This window comes from Pseudophryne corroboree, chromosome 2 (assembly GCF_028390025.1).
Source record: "Pseudophryne corroboree isolate aPseCor3 chromosome 2, aPseCor3.hap2, whole genome shotgun sequence".
NCBI lineage: Eukaryota > Metazoa > Chordata > Amphibia > Anura > Myobatrachidae > Pseudophryne > Pseudophryne corroboree.
The window spans coordinates 373,375,299-373,394,733 of NC_086445.1; positions in this window are offsets into that span (position 1 = coordinate 373,375,299).

Genomic DNA, 19,435 nt, shown 5'->3' on the forward strand with positions numbered 1-19,435 from the left:
CTTTGTTAATATTCCTACACAAACAGGCATCTTCTGGACGGTGTGATCTCCTACTTGAATAGTGAATACCAACTGGAGACGCCATCTGCCATAGAGGATACAGTTCTTCAGAGGTTCCATATTGTGAGAAACCATCATACAGGTAAGGTGTATGTTGAATTGAAAACAATGTTCCCAGTGTGACATGAAACAGGTGGCATGTCATGTTGGCACGCCCCATTTTCAGTGACCACGCCCCTTCTGGCATGTGACCACACCCATTTTTCGGTGCGCGCCTATGGCACGCGCACACATTTCTTTATGGATTTTTTCCCCCTTTTTTTTTTGGGGGGGGGGGGGGGGGGGGGGGGGCGCCATTCCAAATCTTGCCCTGGGCTCCAAAAACCCTAGTTACGCCTCTGCTGGAAACACCCTAAATTTAAGTGAATATAGTATATACTGTAGTATGTGTAGACAGCTTACCAGTTGACTAAGGTCAAGTGCTGTAGACAAAGATGAATGAATATACAATTGAGTTATGGTTTAAACATTGTTTTTTATACTCTCCCAGAAACAACAAAGTTAATCTTTTTGTTACTATTGCATGATTAATGGATTAATCTGTATTTTCTGCAATTAAACAATAGGAATAACCGTGTCAAGTCATGAAACAATTAATCTGCATATATTGGGTAAACTATGCATTATACACATTACATAATTAAATTGTAGATGCCAGAAAACATAAATCATACATTGGGACCACTGGTTTGATGAAAATTTGATCCTAGCCTGTTTCCAACCCATCAAAATGGCTATGGCACATCCAACAGCCAACAAAACAAGAGCACTAACACATGTGCACTGAGGCCACCACCGAGCCCAGTTTGGGCTCTAGTGGCTGCTCCAGTGCATCTGCGCATGTGTCAGGAAAAACAGCAGTAAATACCAGCACTCAATTACGGGAGATGAAAAATCATTTGATGGGGCAAATATAACTGATGATTTCTCTTGAAACTGATTATTTTTTTGAAATGGAACTATCAGATTACTTTCAAGAAAAACAATACAGAGGGGATGATGGGTCATGAATAACCCTACCATTGATCACAATCATGCTGACTTTTGCAGAAGATTGATTGCAATCCTTAAATATTGCCACCTTGATTTAATGCTGCTAGTAATAGAGGAAGCAGGTAAAGAACTCCATAAAATCAAATGTAACAAATTTACATAATGTATGTTGCCACAATAATTTGGATGAACCATGTATCCCAAATGCATCCCTTTAGGATTTACTTCAAGGACAAAAGAACAAAGCTCAATCATAAACCAACCAGATGTGTTGACCAGACCCATAGGATCTTCGAGACCACCCACAAACAAAACAAAGAATTACAGTAATTTTCAATGTGTCCTCTCATTCATTAACATGGCTAGATCAAAAAATATTCAACAAAGGACTTTCCTTCATCTCCATAAATTACCTTAATAAATGGTACTGGAAAGTATACAGTACATATACCATTTCTCTAGATCTTTTAGGCTTAAATACTTTTTTCAAAATTGCACTGGAGACAAATTGAAGAATAATAATGGCCCATTTCTCAGGAAATCTTATAAATCAAACTTTAAACCTCCATCAAATTATTCTTCTATCAAAACTTTTAGTTCACCTTGTTAATGAAATTATTTGTTTCCAGTATAAATCACTTATGACAAGTTACAAAACTGATAAAAATCTTAAGGATATCATAGCTAAAATAAATGTAACGTAACAACCATACTTCAAAACACCACTGTCAGCTACATCTAAAAAAAAAAAAACAGGTTGCTACTGATGTGTTTCTTGGGTAGGGTGGTAGTCATGTGACTGGCGGTCAGGAGACCGATGGTCACATGACCTCCTCCAACATCCCGCCCCCTCACTATCCCGACAGTCAGCATGCCGACCAACAGGGACTATTTCCCCTCCTGGGTGTCCACGACACCCATAGAGTGGAAATAGAACCCCGTGGCGACCGCACTCGCTCCACCTGCCGGGATCCCGGCTTTGGTATGCTGCCGGGATCCTGGCATCAGTATGCTTACCACAGGTCTCCTGACCGTCGGTGAGCCTTACTACACCCCTTGGGTAACTTGCGGCTATATGCATCCTGGACAATACTTTTTAAATCCACATGCAGGCAAAAAGTGTAAGAGTAAATATTTCTTGACATGTTCAGCACAATTTTTAAATTATGCAATTATTTTCCGCATGAACTATACTACATTGGCCAAATAACAAGAACATTTAAAGAACAGGTCAGCAATTCTCACAGCACTACAAGGCAAAAAAACATTGACCAGTCAGTGGCTCACTAATTATAAAAATGCTAATCATACTGTCTAGCCTTAAGTATAAAATAATTGATTATATCCCCTTTGTACCAAGGGGTGGGGATAGAGCCAAAATGATTTCACAACGCAAGTCATGTAGGAGAACGAATTGACAGAATAGGAGAGGAGTGGGTTAAACCTCAGCTAGTCTGGGGGCAGGACGGTAAGGCATTATGGGAGTTTTATTGTTAGCCAATAGGAATGAATGTTGGGGGTAGGTGGAATGGGTTCTTAAGCCTGAGAAAGGGGCTGGGTCAGCCTCTTCTGCTTTTGTCATGGTGAGGGTGAGTGCTCTACCCCCCTTTGTCTCTTGCTGTGCTGCATCTTAATTTGAAGTGCTCTTGTCATAGCTGCTGTTGCTGTACCCCCTCTGTCCTCATTGCCCGGGATTATACATTAGCCTGACATGCCCCGTCCTCGCCGCTCCTCTGCCCCCCCTGCCCGCTTCCTTGATGCGGCCCCTACTCGGGAGCCGGCCTCCGGTGCAACGGGCCGGAGCGCTCTGCTCGCGGCCGAGTCTGTGCCTGCTGGCACTGCTGCGGGCGCTCGTTCTCGGGCACGCGCGGCGGCGCGTGCATCCGCCCCGTCACCGGCTAGACCGCGGCCGCCGGGGGATCCCTGCGGCTGTGGTTGGGCTGGGCGGCGGGCGTGTGCGGGTGCAGCGGGCAGCCGGCGGGGAGAGCCAGCCGGGGAGCCCGCTGGCGTGGATTCATCGCTGGCTGCTGCGGCACGGGGACGCGCGCACGCGCGTTCCCTGCGCTCTCCACCGCTGAGAGTCACCAGAGGCTCCCCAGAGCATGAGGGGATTGCCTCTATGGAGGGGGACGGTGAACCTTCCACAGGCCGTCTGGTGAGGCTGGTGCGTTCCGGATCGCGGGCGCGCACATGCGCCCGTGGGGCAGCTGGACTCCCGGGGCGCTCTCCCCGCCCTGACGGGGGGGGGGCTCTTGGGGCCTCTGGTAGTGACGGCAGGGGGCCGGAGGGGGGGGTTCTGGCTGGTGGCAGAAGGCAGCGGTCCCGGTGGGCGGGGCCAGTGGGGGTCGGAGCGGCTCGGTGGCTCGAGATGCACCGCAGGAGGGAACGGGGGTTATTGGGGCGGCTAGTGCCGGTTTCCCGGCGGGGCCGACCTGGGCGGCATGCCGGCGCGGTTTGACCCATCCCAGCTGTGGACCCAGGGGCTGGGGGGACCTCTGGAGCTGCGGCTTCGGATCCCTCTGCCGTAGCATCGGCACTGTCGGCCATGACTGTGGCATTTGCGCCGTTTTTGTTGGCTTTGTCCCCGGGTGGCATTTCATCGGTTCCCGCTGCAGGCGACGCGGCCGTTCCCCCAAGTGCGTCTGACCCAGCCATGGCACAGTTTCTACAGGCGTGTCGCAGTCTGGGCTCCGCCGCTGCATTGCTGGGTAGCACTACCCCATCGCCCGCGGGGGCGTCTGCTTTCATTCCCGCAAGGGGGGCTTCGGCTCTGGGGACGGTTGTCCCTTCTTTTTCAGGTGCGGAACCAGATAGCGATCGGGACGAGGAGCCGGGCGTGGCCGTCGTATCACCTTCTGGAAGCGGGCACGCCGGTGAGTGGGACACAGATACTGTTGCTATGTCGCTGGGGTCCTCTTCTTCCTCGTACGGCAGTACGTCGAGTAGATCTTCCTCTTCTTCGTCGTGCCGGTCTACGGTTAGTAGCACCGCGAAGGCTAGGAAGAGGGCTATCAGGTACGCGCGGCGTGAGGCGCGGCACCGGGATAAGCGGCCTCGGAAGAGTAGTGGTAGTTCTCGACGGGAAAGGAGGAGGCGTAATTTGCCGGGTGTGGTACGCTGTGAGTGTTATGATTCCCGAACTCCAGACCAGAGGAGATCTTATGGCAGAGGTCTGAGTACAGGGAAGATCTGCTGGTAGTGGGAGCAGGAGAGCCTAGTAACCCCTGGCGCCCTAACTCCGTTGTCTCGCCCGTGTTATCAGAAATCCCCTGCGAGACTATGGTTGCTTGAGCCCATGGCAGCCGCGTTCGAAGGGCGGATTATGTCTGCCCAACCCCGATGCCCCCTCAGGTCTTAATGGGAGACAAAGGGAAATCCGAGACAGGGTGATAACAAGGGGCCCTCTGACTAAGCAACCAGGCCAGGGGTTACAAGCTAACTAACTTAAACCAAAGGTATGTGCGGACTAGCCGCCAGGGAAAAGGACAACCAAGGATCCACCGATCCGTTACTCCTATCCAGCACCGCTGGATACCAGAGTGGATCTGTGGGAGCGGAATCCTCCGCAAAAGCTCCAGAACACAAATATACTAAATAATAAACAGTAAGCGGACAAGCCGCAACACACGGCTGCGCCGCGACTCACGAACACCACAGGATGTTAAAGGTGCTCAGTCAGACTCCAGGAATGATGACAACTTTCCGAGTACAGGACCACTGAGGACAGGAACAACCGGATTGAGCAAGACTGGAACTCTCTGCAACTGACACAGGCAAACAGGAAGCTATCACCGGCGTCTGTGGGAAGTCCAAAGGGTGCTTATAACAGAGAGCTCCCCAATCAGGAGCCAGACTGGGTAATCACAATGAATGCCGTGCAGCTTGCAAGCTGCACGGCCAGCACACCATAAAATAATTAGAACAGACCCAGCAACGGGGAACGCGGCCCGAACGTGGCGTCCCCGTTGCTAGGGTCAGAGCGGCTCCGTGCGCCCGGCGTCTAGCGTTGCCAGGGAGCCGGCGGCTGTACGCGCACGGCGTCCCTGGTTGCTAGGCGCCGGGCCGCACCGACGAGCGGACCCCGGCGCCTAACAGTACCCCCCCCTTGAGGAGGGGTCAAGGAACCCCTAAAGCCAGGTTTCCGAGGAAATTCTCGAAAAAATGCCCTTTTGAGCCTCGGGGCATGAAGATCCTCATCCAGGACCCAAGACCTTTCCTCTGGCCCATAACCTCTCCAATGTACCAAAAAATAAAGCCGACCCCGGGAAAACTTGGAATCGAGAACCTTCTCAACCAGGAACTCCTGCTGACCCTGTACATTTATTTGTGATCTCCCCTGAGATATTTTACGAGGAAATCTACTGGACGAAACATATGGTTTCAGCAATGAGCAATGGAAGGTATTTCCGATCCGTAAAGTTTTTGGTAAACGTAACCGGAAAGCAACTGGATTGACTTTTTTGATAATGTGAAATGGTCCAATAAATTTAGGACCGAATCTGGCTGAGGTTTGTCGAAGTTTAATGTTGCGAGTCGACAACCACACCCTATCTCCTACTTTAAAAGTGCACGGCCGCCGGAGCCTGTCAGAAAATCTTTTTTCCCGGAATGCCGCTTTTCTGAGAGCCAGGTGTACTTTTCTCCAAATGAGTCTAAGATGAGAGGTCAGGGCCAGTGAGGAGACAGAGGAATGTTGAAAAAATGAATTAGCCCTGGGGTGAAAACCAAAAACTGCAAAAAATGGAGACACATTGGTGGAAGAATGACAGGCATTATTATAAGCAAACTCCGCCAATGGAAGAAACTCAGACCAGTCATTTTGGAGTTTGGCCGAGTACAAACGCAAATATTGTTTAGAGATTGATTAACTCGCTCAGTCTGCCCATTGTATTGGGGATGATAGCCAGACGTTAAAGATAATTTCATCTTTAATGAAGCACAAAAAGACTTCCAAAATTGTGCAATGAATTGTGGACCCCGATCAGAAACAATATCAGTGGGTAAGCCATGGAGTCTGAAAACATGGCGGAGGAACAAGACTGCCAATCCCTGGGCAGATGGCAATCGGGGAAGAGCAATGAAATGGGCCATTTTGCTAAAACGGTCCACTACCACCCATATGACTCGGCATCCGGCTGACAGAGGGAGGTCCACCACAAAATCCATGGAGATATGCGACAATGGCCTAAGAGGAACATTCAAGGGCATAAGTTGACCGATAGGCAAAGAACGAGGAACTTTATGCTGTGCACAGACCTGACACGAAAAAACAAACTCTTTAATGTCTTTGGAAAGACCAGGCCACCATACTGAGCGGGAGACTAATTCCAAAGTCTTAGCGATTCCCGGATGCCCGGCAACTTTGCTATCATGAAACTCCGTCAAAACAGTTGCTCTCAAAAACTCAGGGACAAAAAGACGACCAGCAGGAGTATTTTCAGGAGCTTGATGTTGAAGCAGCTTTTACTGGGTAAATACATCCTGTGTGAGGCCTGCCCGAATGACTGAAGACGGAAATATGGGAGTAACAGGACTGTTGTCTTGAACTGGAAGAAAACTGCGTGACAGGGCATCTGCCTTAGTATTCTTGGAACCTGGCCTGAAGGTGATAATAAATTTGAAACGAGTAAAAAATAAAGCCCAACGAGCCTGCCGGGCATTCAGTCGTTTAGCTGATTCAATGTATTGAAGATTTTTGTGATCAGTCAAAACTGAAATGGTATGAGTCGCTCCTTCAAGCCAATGCCTCCACTCCTCGAAAGCCCATTTAATAGCCAGCAATTCCCGGTTACCAACATCGTAGTTGGATTCTGCAGATGAGAATTTCCTGGACATAAAGGCACAAGGATGTAATTCGAGGGAATCCGGATCCTTCTGAGATAGGATAGCCCCTACTCCAACCTCCGAGGCATCAACCTCAACAATGAAAGGCAATTCTGGGTTGGGATGTCTGAGGACAGGGGCTGAGACAAAGGCTTGTTTCAAGGCCTGAAAAGATAACTCAGCTTCACGTGACCAATTGGTAGGATCTGCTCCCTTCTTAGTCAGTGCCACAATGGGAGCAACTAGGTCAGAGAAGGAGTGAAAAAATCTTCTATAGTAGTTCGCAAACCCTAAAAAGCGCTGAATTGCTTTTAAGTTGGTGGGTTGCGCCCAACTAAGGATGGCTTGGAGCTTCTTTGGTTCCATACAGAATCCCCGAGGGGAAATAATGTACCCTAAAAAGGATACCTCCGTGACATGAAATTCACACTTCTCAAGCTTGGCATATAGGTGATTTTCACGTAATTTTTTTAGAACCTGACGCACCTGGGTAACATGTTGTTCTACAGAGTCAGAATAAATCAAAATATCGTCTAAGTAGACTACAACGAACCTTCCAAGAAACTCACGGAGCACATCGTTAATGAGATCCTGGAAAACTGCCTAGCGTTAGACAGGCCAAATGGCATAACCAGATACTCATAGTGGCCTGACTGAGTACTGAATGCCGTTTTCCACTCATCCCCTGACTTGATTCTGATGAGGTTATATGCTCCTCTCAGGTCAATCTTAGAAAAAATCACAGCCGAACGTAGCTGATCAAAGAGGACAGAGATCAGCGGCAGAGGGTAAGTATTCTTTACTGAGATTTTATTCAAAGCTCTAAAGTCAATGCAGGGTCTAAGTGAACCATCCTTCTTCTCTACGAAGAAGAAACCTGCACTTAAAGGGGATTTAGATGGCCTGATAAATCCTTTCCCAAGGCTTTCTTTCACATACTCATTCATGGCCACAGTTTCAGGACCAGACAATGCATATAACCTTCCTTTAGGCAACGTGGCACCAGGAATTAGCTCAATGGCACAATCATAAGGCCTATGGGGAGGCAGAATATCCGCATTGCCCTTGGAAAATACATCAACAAAATCCTGGTATTCCACAGGAACGGGTGCGGGAACGGCGGCAGCTACTCGGATAGGAAGCGTAATACATTCTTTATTACAGATGGTACCCAATTGTAAGATCTCCCCCGACTGCCAATCAATGATGGGATTATGAAAGGCCAGCCAAGGGTGACCCAGAACCACAGGAACTGCTGGACAATGGGTAAGGAAAAACTCAATCTTTTCAGAATGCAGAGCTCCTACCGAAAGTAAAACAGGAGGTGTACAGAGAGAAATAACCCCATTGGACAAGGGACTCCCATCTAAACCATGCATGGTGACACACCTACCCAAGGTTAACTGAGGAATACCTAAGGCCTTGGCCCATGTTAAATCCATAAAGTTCCCTGCAGCTCCACTGTCCACAAAAGCAGAGACCGAGGGAACAGAGGCTGCCAAAGGAAACTTTAGCAGGAACTAACAGTGAATTATTTGAGGAGATAAGCTGCAGATCAAAGTGAACCCCCTCACAACTCACTTGGTCGGGTAGTTTCCCGACTTGTTCGGACAACTACGGGCAAAATGTCCCTTACCTCCACAGTATAAACAAAGACCAGAATTTTGCCTTCTGGTTCTTTCTTCAGGAGACAATTTGGAGAGACCTATCTGCATAGGCTCCTCCATGTCCACAGGAATGGAAAAAACACAAGGAGTAGATCCGACAGATGCTCCTTTTTCAGCCCTCCGCTCTCTGAGCCGACGATCTATCTTAATAGAGAGCTCCATGAGTTTATCGAGAGTCTCAGGAGCGGGATACTGAAGGAGACTGTCTTTTATAGATTCAGATAAGCCGAGGCGAAACTGACTGCGTAAGGCTGGGTCATTCCATCCACAGTCGTTCGACCAACGGCGAAACTCCGTACAATAAATCTCTGCGTGATTCCTACCCTGTCTGAGAGCACGCAACTGACTCTCAGCGGACGCCTCTCTATCAGGGTCGTCATACAATAGCCCTAAAGATTTTAAAAAGGCGTCTACAGACAATAAGGCCGGATCGTCTGTCTTTAAACCAAAAGCCCAGGTCTGAGGATCCCCCTGAAGCAGAGAAATAATAATTCCAACCCGCTGAGCCTCCGTACCTGAGGAGACTGGTCTTAAACGAAAATAAAGTTTACAAGACTCTTTAAAATTAAAAAACTGTTTTCTATCCCCAGAAAAATGGTCAGGCAGATGCATTTTTGGTTCAGGGATGACCCTCGGGGAAGTCCGTAACAGATCTTCCTGTGACCTCACCCGGAGGGACAGATCCTGAACCATCTGAGTAAGTTCTTGAATCTGACTAACTAGAAGTTGGCCAGGATTTGGCCCAACACCGGTGGGATTCATGAGGCCGACAAAATCTCCCAACTGAATAAGTGAAAAAAATTAACTCCTTTTAATTTTTTTTTTTTGTCTGGCCGGTGATAATGTTATGATTCCCGAACTCCAGACCAGAGGAGATCTTATGGCAGAGGTCTGAGTACAGGGAAGATCTGCTGGTAGTGGGAGCAGGAGAGCCTAGTAACCCCTGGCGCCCTAACTCCGTTGTCTCGCCCGTGTTATCAGAAATCCCCTGCGAGACTATGGTTGCTTGAGCCCATGGCAGCCGCGTTCGAAGGGCGGATTATGTCTGCCCAACCCCGATGCCCCCTCAGGTCTTAATGGGAGACAAAGGGAAATCCGAGACAGGGTGATAACAAGGGGCCCTCTGACTAAGCAACCAGGCCAGGGGTTACAAGCTAACTAACTTAAACCAAAGGTATGTGCGGACTAGCCGCCAGGGAAAAGGACAACCAAGGATCCACCGATCCGTTACTCCTCTCCAGCACCGCTGGATACCAGAGTGGATCTGTGGGAGCGGAATCCTCCGCAAAAGCTCCAGAACACAAATATACTAAATAATAAACAGTAAGCGGACAAGCCGCAACACACGGCTGCGCCGCGACTCACGAACACCACAGGATGTTAAAGGTGCTCGGTCAGACTCCAGGAATGATGACAACTTTCCGAGTACAGGACCACTGAGGACAGGAACAACCGGATTGAGCAAGACTGGAACTCTCTGCAACTGACACAGGCAAACAGGAAGCTATCACCGGCGTCTGTGGGAAGTCCAAAGGGTGCTTATAACAGAGAGCTCCCCAATCAGGAGCCAGACTGGGTAATCACAATGAATGCCGTGCAGCTTGCAAGCTGCACGGCCAGCACACCATAAAATAATTAGAACAGACCCAGCAACGGGGAACGCGGCCCGAACGTGGCGTCCCCGTTGCTAGGGTCAGAGCGGCTCCGTGCGCCCGGCGTCTAGCGTTGCCAGGGAGCCGGCGGCTGTACGCGCACGGCGTCCCTGGTTGCTAGGCGCCGGGCCGCACCGACGAGCGGACCACGGCGCCTAACAGTGAGTACACGGCAGTCTTGCGGGGATTGCGGGAGAGTTGCAGGAGGAAGATTAGATGGGGGGAATACGTCGACCTCTTTACGCTGACGGAGGACAACAAGAGGGAAGGTAAGGAAGCGCTCGCGAAGGGCGGTATTGGGACGGAGGCCTTTTGATCGTATGACAACTGGTTGGCGGGTTTCTGTGTTTTCGCGGCGTGCTACTTGGAGGATCGCCCTGATGAACACATGAACGTCATCAGGTATATTCACCTCGTGCATGACATGCAGCATCAGTCTAAGGACGATTCGTGGCTGCAATACGACAAACAGTTCAGTCAGAAACACGATTGTCTACACGTCATTGACTTCGGATGCAAAGATGTGGAGGTATGGCTTCGGGTCACGCGAGCGCAGGATGTGAAGATGGTGGCTAAGGGGGCGCCGGTGGCGCAGGCCGCAACGGTGAGTCAGTTTCGACCAGCGGTTGAGGGTCCGCCGCGCCGACCTTGGAACGCGACCCGTTCTCCGCAGCAGACGCCGGCGAATGGGAAGTGTTTCGCGTTCAACAATGTCACGTGCCCCCTGGGGCAACGGTGTAGTTTTCGACACCTTTGCTTGCGATGTAACGGATCCCACCCTGCTTCCAATTGCTTCCGCGGGGGGCGTCCTGGTGCCAAGGCGGCCGCTGGCCCTGCCGGAAGAGCAACGGGCGGGCTTGCCGCTAGTTAGGGTGCCGACCCCGGTTCGTTTGGAGGCCATGCTAAAATGGTTAGGTATGGTCCGGGAGTGTGGCCCGGAGGCCCTCATGGCTAAGCTGGATGTTGAATCGGCTTTTCGCTTGCTCCCTTTGCACCCGGAGTCGTTTCGATTCATTGGTTTCCGCGTCGGGAAGGATTACTTCATTGACAAGTGTCTGCCTATGGGGTGTTCCGTTTCGTGTGCCTTTTTTGAAAAGTTCAGCACCTTTTTACATTGGTGCGTGGAGTTTTCTTGCGGAGGTAGCGGGATTGCACATTACCTGGATGATTTTTTGTGCATGGGGCCCGCGCATTCTCCTCGCTGTGGTTTCCTGCTGTTCTCGCTGCGGGCATTGCTGGGGATTTTTTTGGCGTCCCAGTGGCCGAGGATAAGACGGAGGGGCCCCTCTCCTGCTTGTCCTTTTTAGGTATCGAGATCGATACGGTTGCGGGGGCGTGCCGGCTGCCTCAGTACAAGGTCGTGCAGCTACGGGAGTCCATTGCGCAGTGCTCGGAACGAAGTAAGGTGACGTTGCGGGAGGCGCAATCCCTCTTGGGTCAGTTGAACTTTGCCTGTTGGGTGATTTCCATGGGCAGGGTTTTTTGCCGGAAGCTGGAACGGTCCATGGCCGGGGTGTCCAGGCCGCACCATTTTGTCCGTTTCTCGGCAGAGATTAGGCGGGACCTCGCTATGTGGGTTTCGTTCCTGGCGGATTTCAATGGTGTACGGATCTGGATGGCCCCGCTCGTTGACAGTTTCGAATTGCAGTTGTTTACAGATGCGGCGGGCTCCTCGGGGTTCGGTTGTTACCTGGACGGGGCTTGGTGCGCGGCCTCTTGGCCCGAGTCTTGGTCGAGGGAGGGGCTGACCGGCGACCTGTTGTTGCTGGAGCTCTTTCCCATCATGGTGGCCTTGAAAGTTTGGGGGGGAGCGACTGCGCGATCGCAGTATTCTCTTCCGTTGCGATAACTTTGGGGTCGTGCACACGGTTAACAACCAAAGGGCAAAGGCCCTGCGGGTCCTCCGAGTGTTGTCACGGCTCGTGCTAACCTGTTTGTGCTGCAATATTCTGTTTCGGGCGCAGCACGTTCCCGGGGTAGATAATGGGATCGCCGACGCATTGTCCAGGGGGCAGTGGGATAGGTTCCGTTTGTTGGCCCCGGAGGCTGATTCGATAGGTTTGCCCTGCCCTTCTTATATTTGGCAGGTCATCATGGCGGATTGGAAGGGCTAGCAGAGCTGTCTTTGGCTCCGTCCACTCTCGCTGGATACCGTAGGGCCTAGAAGGAGTGGGAAAACTTTTCCCATAACAAAGGGCCTAGAGGTAAGAGGGGTCAGAGCTTGTTTCTAGATTTCGTTTGGCAACTCTTCGTAATGGGGAGATCGAGGGCCTTGGTGTCTCGGTACCTCGCCGGGATATCCTTTTATTCTAAATTGAAGGGTATGCCGGATTTTACGAAGGGTTTCCTGCTGGCAAGGGCGCTTAGAGGTTGGGCGCGTTCGGCTCCGGTGCCTCCCAATGGCCGACGCCCTATTGATGCGTCCCTGCTTTCTTCCCTCTTAGGGGCGGAGGCGGGGGTGGCGGACTCCCGTTTTGAAACGCTCCTGTTTCAGCTGGCCTTTTCCATGGCGTTCCATGGTGCATTCAGGGTTTCTGAGCTGGTTGCGGCTTCTAAGAAAACCGAGGCCTTTATGCGGCGCGCGGACGTTATTGTGGGTTGGGGGTCCGTGCTGTGCAGGCTGCGCCGCTCAAAAACTGATCAGATGGGTAGAGGGCATTGGCTCACTTTGACACCATCGGGTGGTGGGGACTGTTGTCCGGTGGCATTGGCTGGTCGGTATGCGGAGGTCAGGCCCTCGTCTGAGGGGTCTTGGCTCCTGCATTACGACGGGTCGCCATTGACGAAGTACCAGTTTACATGGATGATGCGGCGCTGCCTGTCCAGTTTGGGCCTCTCGCCTAGGGACTTTGGTTCCCATTCCTTTAGAATAGGAGCCACCACTTCCACAGCATCTGCAGGGCGCGCCGTGGACGAAATTAAGGCTTTGGGCCGCTGGAAGTCGGCGGCTTAAAAGCATTACATTTGGCCCGTTGATGCGTAAGTGAGTTTGTTCTACTAACATGTTGTTTGTGTTACTGCATTGTGTGTTTCAGTTCAGTGTGTTCGTACTGTATTGTTTGTCTCCCCTGTCCTCCCTACTCGGATGGCTAGCTACTCGCCACTGCTGGCAGTGGGGGTCTGGAGTGCTTCGCGATTTTTTGCCAGAACTGACGAACTGATTTGGCTTAATTTATTCAATTCGGCTAATTGGCATCTAATTACAAGTTCCTCAGCAGATTTTTACGTTTCACCTCCAGCCGAGTTATTCTGTGTTCCCCCCAACCCCACCCTCCCAGCTCTAACCTCCCCCCCTCCCCTTTTTTATTATTTTGGTTTTTCCTTTTGTGTCTTTCTGTGGCTTCGATTGGCCTGAAGCTTGTTCAAGAGGAAAGTTATAGTCCTCTATTCAAATTTTTCTTTTTGGCAGATCCTCGTTCTGATAGTTGGTTCCTGTTCTGGGCTGGGTTTGGTTTTATCTCCCATATTCATATTTGTTTATCTGTTTTTTTCCCCTTTTAGGTTGGCGGGTGGATGTGTGTGATGTGTGGGTGATTGGCCATTCCTATGTTTATTGGGCAGCCAAATTTTTGGCTACGGAAGGGGCTCCCTGCTTTGTGGGATCGGATGATGTGCGGTGGATAGGTGTGTGTGGTATGCTTTGGCATGACCTGAAAGCGAAGCTTATGGAGCAGGTTCGGTGGTTTGGTATCCCCAAACTGTTGGTAATTCACTTAGGAGGGAACGACCTAGGTAGGAGGAAGGCAGTGAATCTTCGATTGGCCATTATTCAGGATCTGCAAGTTATTTCGGATGCTTGGCCAGGCTGTATGGTGTCGCGGTTGTGTTGGCGTGGAGTGGTGGATTGTCGGGCGATCGATGTGGCTCGCCGGAAGGTGAATGCCGCGGTGGCTAAGTTTGTGGTGGCCCATGGAGGTGCTGTGGTTTGGCATCAGCGGATCAAGTTTTGGCACTTCTACTTGTTTAGACTGGATGGTGTGCACTTGACAGGACAGGGACTATCTATGTTTTGGAGGATCTGTTTTCGGTGGTTGGTTCGGTAGGTTAGGGGTATGGTGGCGGTGCGTAGTTCCTGTGGAGCAGAACTTCGCTGTTGGCGGGAAAGAATGGCAAGTTAACATTTGTTGGATTAAAGAGTGGATTGGAGGTCATTTGGTTGTTGATTTTAGGTGCGCTCTCCTTCGCTGACTGGTTTTACATCTGCTGGACCGCCTTCTCGGGTGGCAGCCTCATCACCTTCACGGGTGGGTAGTCAGGATGGAGGTTGAGCGGATACCTATTTGTTTGTTGGAAGGTTTACGTCAGTTCTCTTTTATAAGATAGTTATCTATGGGATAGGGTTGTTTAGCCGTTCTTTCTGGCCACCATACTTTAGTTTAATTATTCACAGTTAATGGTTCACTTAAATAAATAGCTAACAATTTCTGCCAAATTCAAGTCTCCGTGTCTTTATTTATTATAATTAAGTGTTAAGATGTTATAGTTTATGTTACGGACAATCCTCAGACTATATGAGGTTTAGGAGAACGAATTGACAGAATAGGAGAGGAGTGGGTTAAACCTCAGCTAGTCTGGGGGCAGGACGGTAAAGCATTATGGGAGTTTTATTGTTAGCCAATAGGAATAAATGTTGGGGGTAGGTGGAATGGTTTCTTAAGCCTGAGAAAGGGGCTGGGTCAGCCTCTTCTGCTTTTGTCGTCCCACCCTCCCTCCCTACTGGTGGTGTTTGATTTTGTTGTTGCGTTGGCTATTTTCGTGCTGTGGGTTGTCACGATTTGGGTTGTGGCTGGAAAGAACGGCAAATTAACATTTGTTGGATTAAAGAGTGGATTGGAGGTCATTTAGTTGTTGATTTTAGGTGCGCTCTCCTTCGCTGACTGGTTTTACATCTGCTGGACCGCCTTCACGGGTGGCATCCTCATCACCTTCACGGGTGGGTAGTCAGGATGGAGGTTGAGCGGATACCTATTTGTTTGTTGGAAGGTTTACGTCAGTTCTTTTTTATAAGATAGTTATCTATGGGATAGGGTTATTTAGCCGTTCTTTCTGGCCACCATACTTTAGTTTAATTATTCACAGTTAATGGTTCACTTAAATAAATAGCTAACAATTTCTGCCAAATTCAAGTCTCCGTGTCTTTATTTATTATAATTAAGTGTTAAGATGTAATAGTTTATGTTACGGACAATCCTCAGACTATAATCCTCAGGATCCGAAACCCCCCCCCCTTCCCTGAACTTCACCCATTTTACACGGTTCCGAGGCAGTCTCGGATCTTCCCGCCTTGCTCGGTTAACCAGAACGTGCCCGAACGTCATCATTCCACTGTCGGATTCTCGCGAGATTTGTATTCTATATAAGAAGCCGCGCGTCGCCGCCATTTTCACTCGTACATTGGAGATTGAACGGAGAGGACGTGGCAGCGTTCTCTCCCTGAAAAGCTCCGTAATCTGTGCTCAGTGTGCTGCAAATACCTGTGCTCAGTGTGCTGCAAATAATCTGTGCTCAGTGTGCTGAAAATATCTACGTTCTCTGCCTGAAAACGCTCCATATCTGTGCTCAGTGTGCTGCAAATATCTGTTCAGTGTGCCGCATTGTGGAGACTGGGGACCACCAGTATAAGTATATACATGATGTGGCCATTCACTGGTACCTGGTGACATAAAGTTACATTGTGGAGGAATCCAGTATACGTTCTGTCACCAGGTACCAGTGAATGACCACATCATGTATATAGGTGACAGATATAAAGTTACATTGTGAGGGAATCCAGTATACGTTCTATACGGCGGGCGTGTGCGGGTGCAGCCGGCGGGGAGAGCCAGCCGGGGAGCCCGCTGGCGTGGATTCATCGCTGGCTGCTGCGGCACGGGGACGCGCGCACGCGCTTTCCCTGCGCTCTCCACCGCTGAGAGTCACCAGAGGCTCCCCAGAGCATGAGGGGATTGCCTCTATGGAGGGGGACGGTGAACCTTCCACAGGCCGTCTGGTGAGGCTGGTGCGTTCCGGATCGCGGGCGCGCACATGCGCCCGTGGGGCAGCTGGACTCCCGGGGCGCTCTCCCCGCCCTGACGGGGGGGGGGCTCCCGGGGCCTCTGGTAGTGACGGCAGGGGGCCGGAGGGGGGGGTTCTGGCTGGTGGCAGAAGGCAGCGGTCCCGGTGGGCGGGGCCAGTGGGGGCCGGAGCGGCTCGGTGGCTCGAGATGCACCGCAGGAGGGAACGGGGGTTATTGGGGCGGCTAGTGCCGGTTTCCCGGCGGGGCCGACCTGGGCGGCATGCCGGCGCGGTTCGACCCATCCCAGCTGTGGACCCAGGGGCTGGGGGGACCTCTGGAGCTGCGGCTTCGGATCCCTCTGCCGTAGCATCGGCACTGTCGGCCATGACTGTGGCATTTGCGCCGTTTTTGTTGGCTTTGTCCCCGGGTGGCGTTTCATCGGTTCCCGCTGCAGGCGACGCGGCCGTTCCCCCAAGTGCGTCTGACCCAGCCATGGCACAGTTTCTACAGGCGTGTCGCAGTCTGGGCTCCGCCGCTGCATTGCTGGGTAGCACTACCCCATCGCCCGCGGGGGCGTCTGCTTTCATTCCCGCAAGGGGGGCTTCGGCTCCGGGGACGGTTGTCCCTTCTTTTTCAGGTGCGGAACCAGATAGCGATCGGGACGAGGAGCCGGGCGTGGCCGTCGTATCACCTTCTGGAAGCGGGCACGCCGGTGAGTGGGACACAGATACTGTTGCTATGTCGCTGGGGTCCTCTTCTTCCTCGTACGGCAGTACGTCGAGTAGATCTTCCTCTTCTTCGTCGTGCCGGTCTACGGTTAGTAGCACCGCGAAGGCTAGGAAGAGGGCTATCAGGTACGCGCGGCGTGAGGCGCGGCACCGGGATAAGCGGCCTCGGAAGAGTAGTGGTAGTTCTCGACGGGAAAGGAGGAGGCGTAATTTGCCGGGCGTGGTACGCTGCGAGTACACGCCAGTCTTGCGGGGATTGCGGGAGAGTTGCAGGAGGAAGATTAGATGGGGGGAATACGTCGACCTCTTTACGCTGACGGAGGACACCAAGAGGGAAGGTAAGGAAGCGCTCGCGAAGGGCGGTATTGGGACGGAGGCCTTTTGATTGTATGACAACTGGTTGGCGGGTTTCTGTGTTTTCGCGGCGTGCTACTTGGAGGATCGCCCTGATGAACACATGAACGTCATCAGGTATATTCACCTCGTGCATGACATGCAGCATCAGTCTAAGGACGATTCGTGGCTGCAATACGACAAACAGTTCAGTCAGAAACACGATTGTCTACACGTCATTGACTTCGGATGCAAAGATGTGGAGGTATGGCTTCGGGTCACGCGAGCGCAGGATGTGAAGATGGTGGCTAAGGGGGCGCCGGTGGCGCAGGCCGCAACGGTGAGTCAGTTTCGACCAGCGGTTGAGGGTCCGCCGCGCCGACCTTGGAACGCGACCCGTTCTCCGCAGCAGACGCCGGCGAATGGGAAGTGTTTCGCGTTCAACAATGTCACGTGCCCCCTGGGGCATCGGTGTAGTTTTCGACACCTTTGCTTGCGATGTAACGGATCCCACCCTGCTTCCAATTGCTTCCGCGGGGGGCGTCCTGGTGCCAAGGCGGCCGCTGGCCCTGCCGGAAGAGCAACGGGCGGGCTTGCCGCTAGTTAGGGTGCCGACCCCGGTTCGTTTGGAGGCCATGCTAAAATGGTTAGGTATGGTCCGGGAGTGTGGCCCGGGGGCCCTCATGGCTAAGCTGGATGTTGAATCGGCTTTTCGCTTGCTCCCTTTGCACCAGGAGTCGTTTCGATTCATTGGTTTCCGCGTCGGGAAGGATTACTTCATTGACAAGTGTCTGCCTATGGGGTGTTCCGTTTCGTGTGCCTTTTTTGAAAAGTTCAGCACCTTTTTACATTGGTGCGTGGAGTTTTCTTGCGGAGGTAGCGGAATTGCACATTACCTGGATGATTTTTTGTGCATGGGGCCCGCGCATTCTCCTCGCTGTGGTTTCCTGCTGTTCTCGCTGCGGGCATTGCTGGGTTTTTTTTGGCGTCCCAGTGGCCGAGGATAAGACGGAGGGGCCCCTCTCCTGCTTGTCCTTTTTAGGTATCGAGATCGATACGGTTGCGGGGGCGTGCCGGCTGCCTCAGTACAAGGTCGTGCAGCTACGGGAGTCCATTGCGCAGTGCTCGGAACGAAGTAAGGTGACGTTGCGGGAGGCGCAATCCCTCTTGGGTCGGTTGAACTTTGCCTGTTGGGTGATTTCCATGGGCAGGGTTTTTTGCCGGAAGCTGGAACGGTCCATGGCCGGGGTGTCCAGGCCGCACCATTTTGTCCGTTTCTCGGCAGAGATTAGGCGGGACCTCGCTATGTGGGTTTCGTTCCTGGCGGATTTCAATGGTGTACGGATCTGGATGGCCCCGCTCGTTGACAGTTTCGAATTGCAGTTGTTTACAGATGCGGCGGGCTCCTCGGGGTTCGGTTGTTACCTGGACGGGGCTTGGTGCGCGGCCTCTTGGCCCGAGTCTTGGTCGAGGGAGGGGCTGACCGGCGACCTGTTGTTGCTGGAGCTCTTTCCCATCATGGTGGCCTTGAAAGTTTGGGGGGGAGCGACTGCGCGATCGCAGTATTCTCTTCCGTTGCGATAACTTTGGGGTCGTGCACACGGTTAACAACCAAAGGGCAAAGGCCCTGCGGGTCCTCCGAGTGTTGTCACGGCTCGTGCTAACCTGTTTGTGCTGCAATATTCTGTTTCGGGCGCAGCACGTTCCCGGGGTAGATAATGGGATCGCCGACGCATTGTCCAGGGGGCAGTGGGATAGGTTCCGTTTGTTGGCCCCGGAGGCTGATTCGGTAGGTTTGCCCTGCCCTTCTTATATTTGGCAGGTCATCATGGCGGATTGGAAGGGCTAGCAGAGCTGTCTTTGGCTCCGTCCACTCTCGCTGGATACCGTAGGGCCTAGAAGGAGTGGGAAAACTTTTCCCATAACAAAGGGCCTAGAGGTAAGAGGGGTCAGAGCTTGTTTCTAGATTTCGTTTGGCAACTCTTCGTAATGGGGAGATCGAGGGCCTTGGTGTCTCGGTACCTCGCCGGGATATCCTTTTATTCTAAATTGAAGGGTATGCCGGATTTTACGAAGGGTTTCCTGCTGGCAAGGGCGCTTAGAGGTTGGGCGCGTTCGGCTCCGGTGCCTCCCAATGGCTGACGCCCTATTGATGCGTCCCTGCTTTCTTCCCTCTTAGGGGCG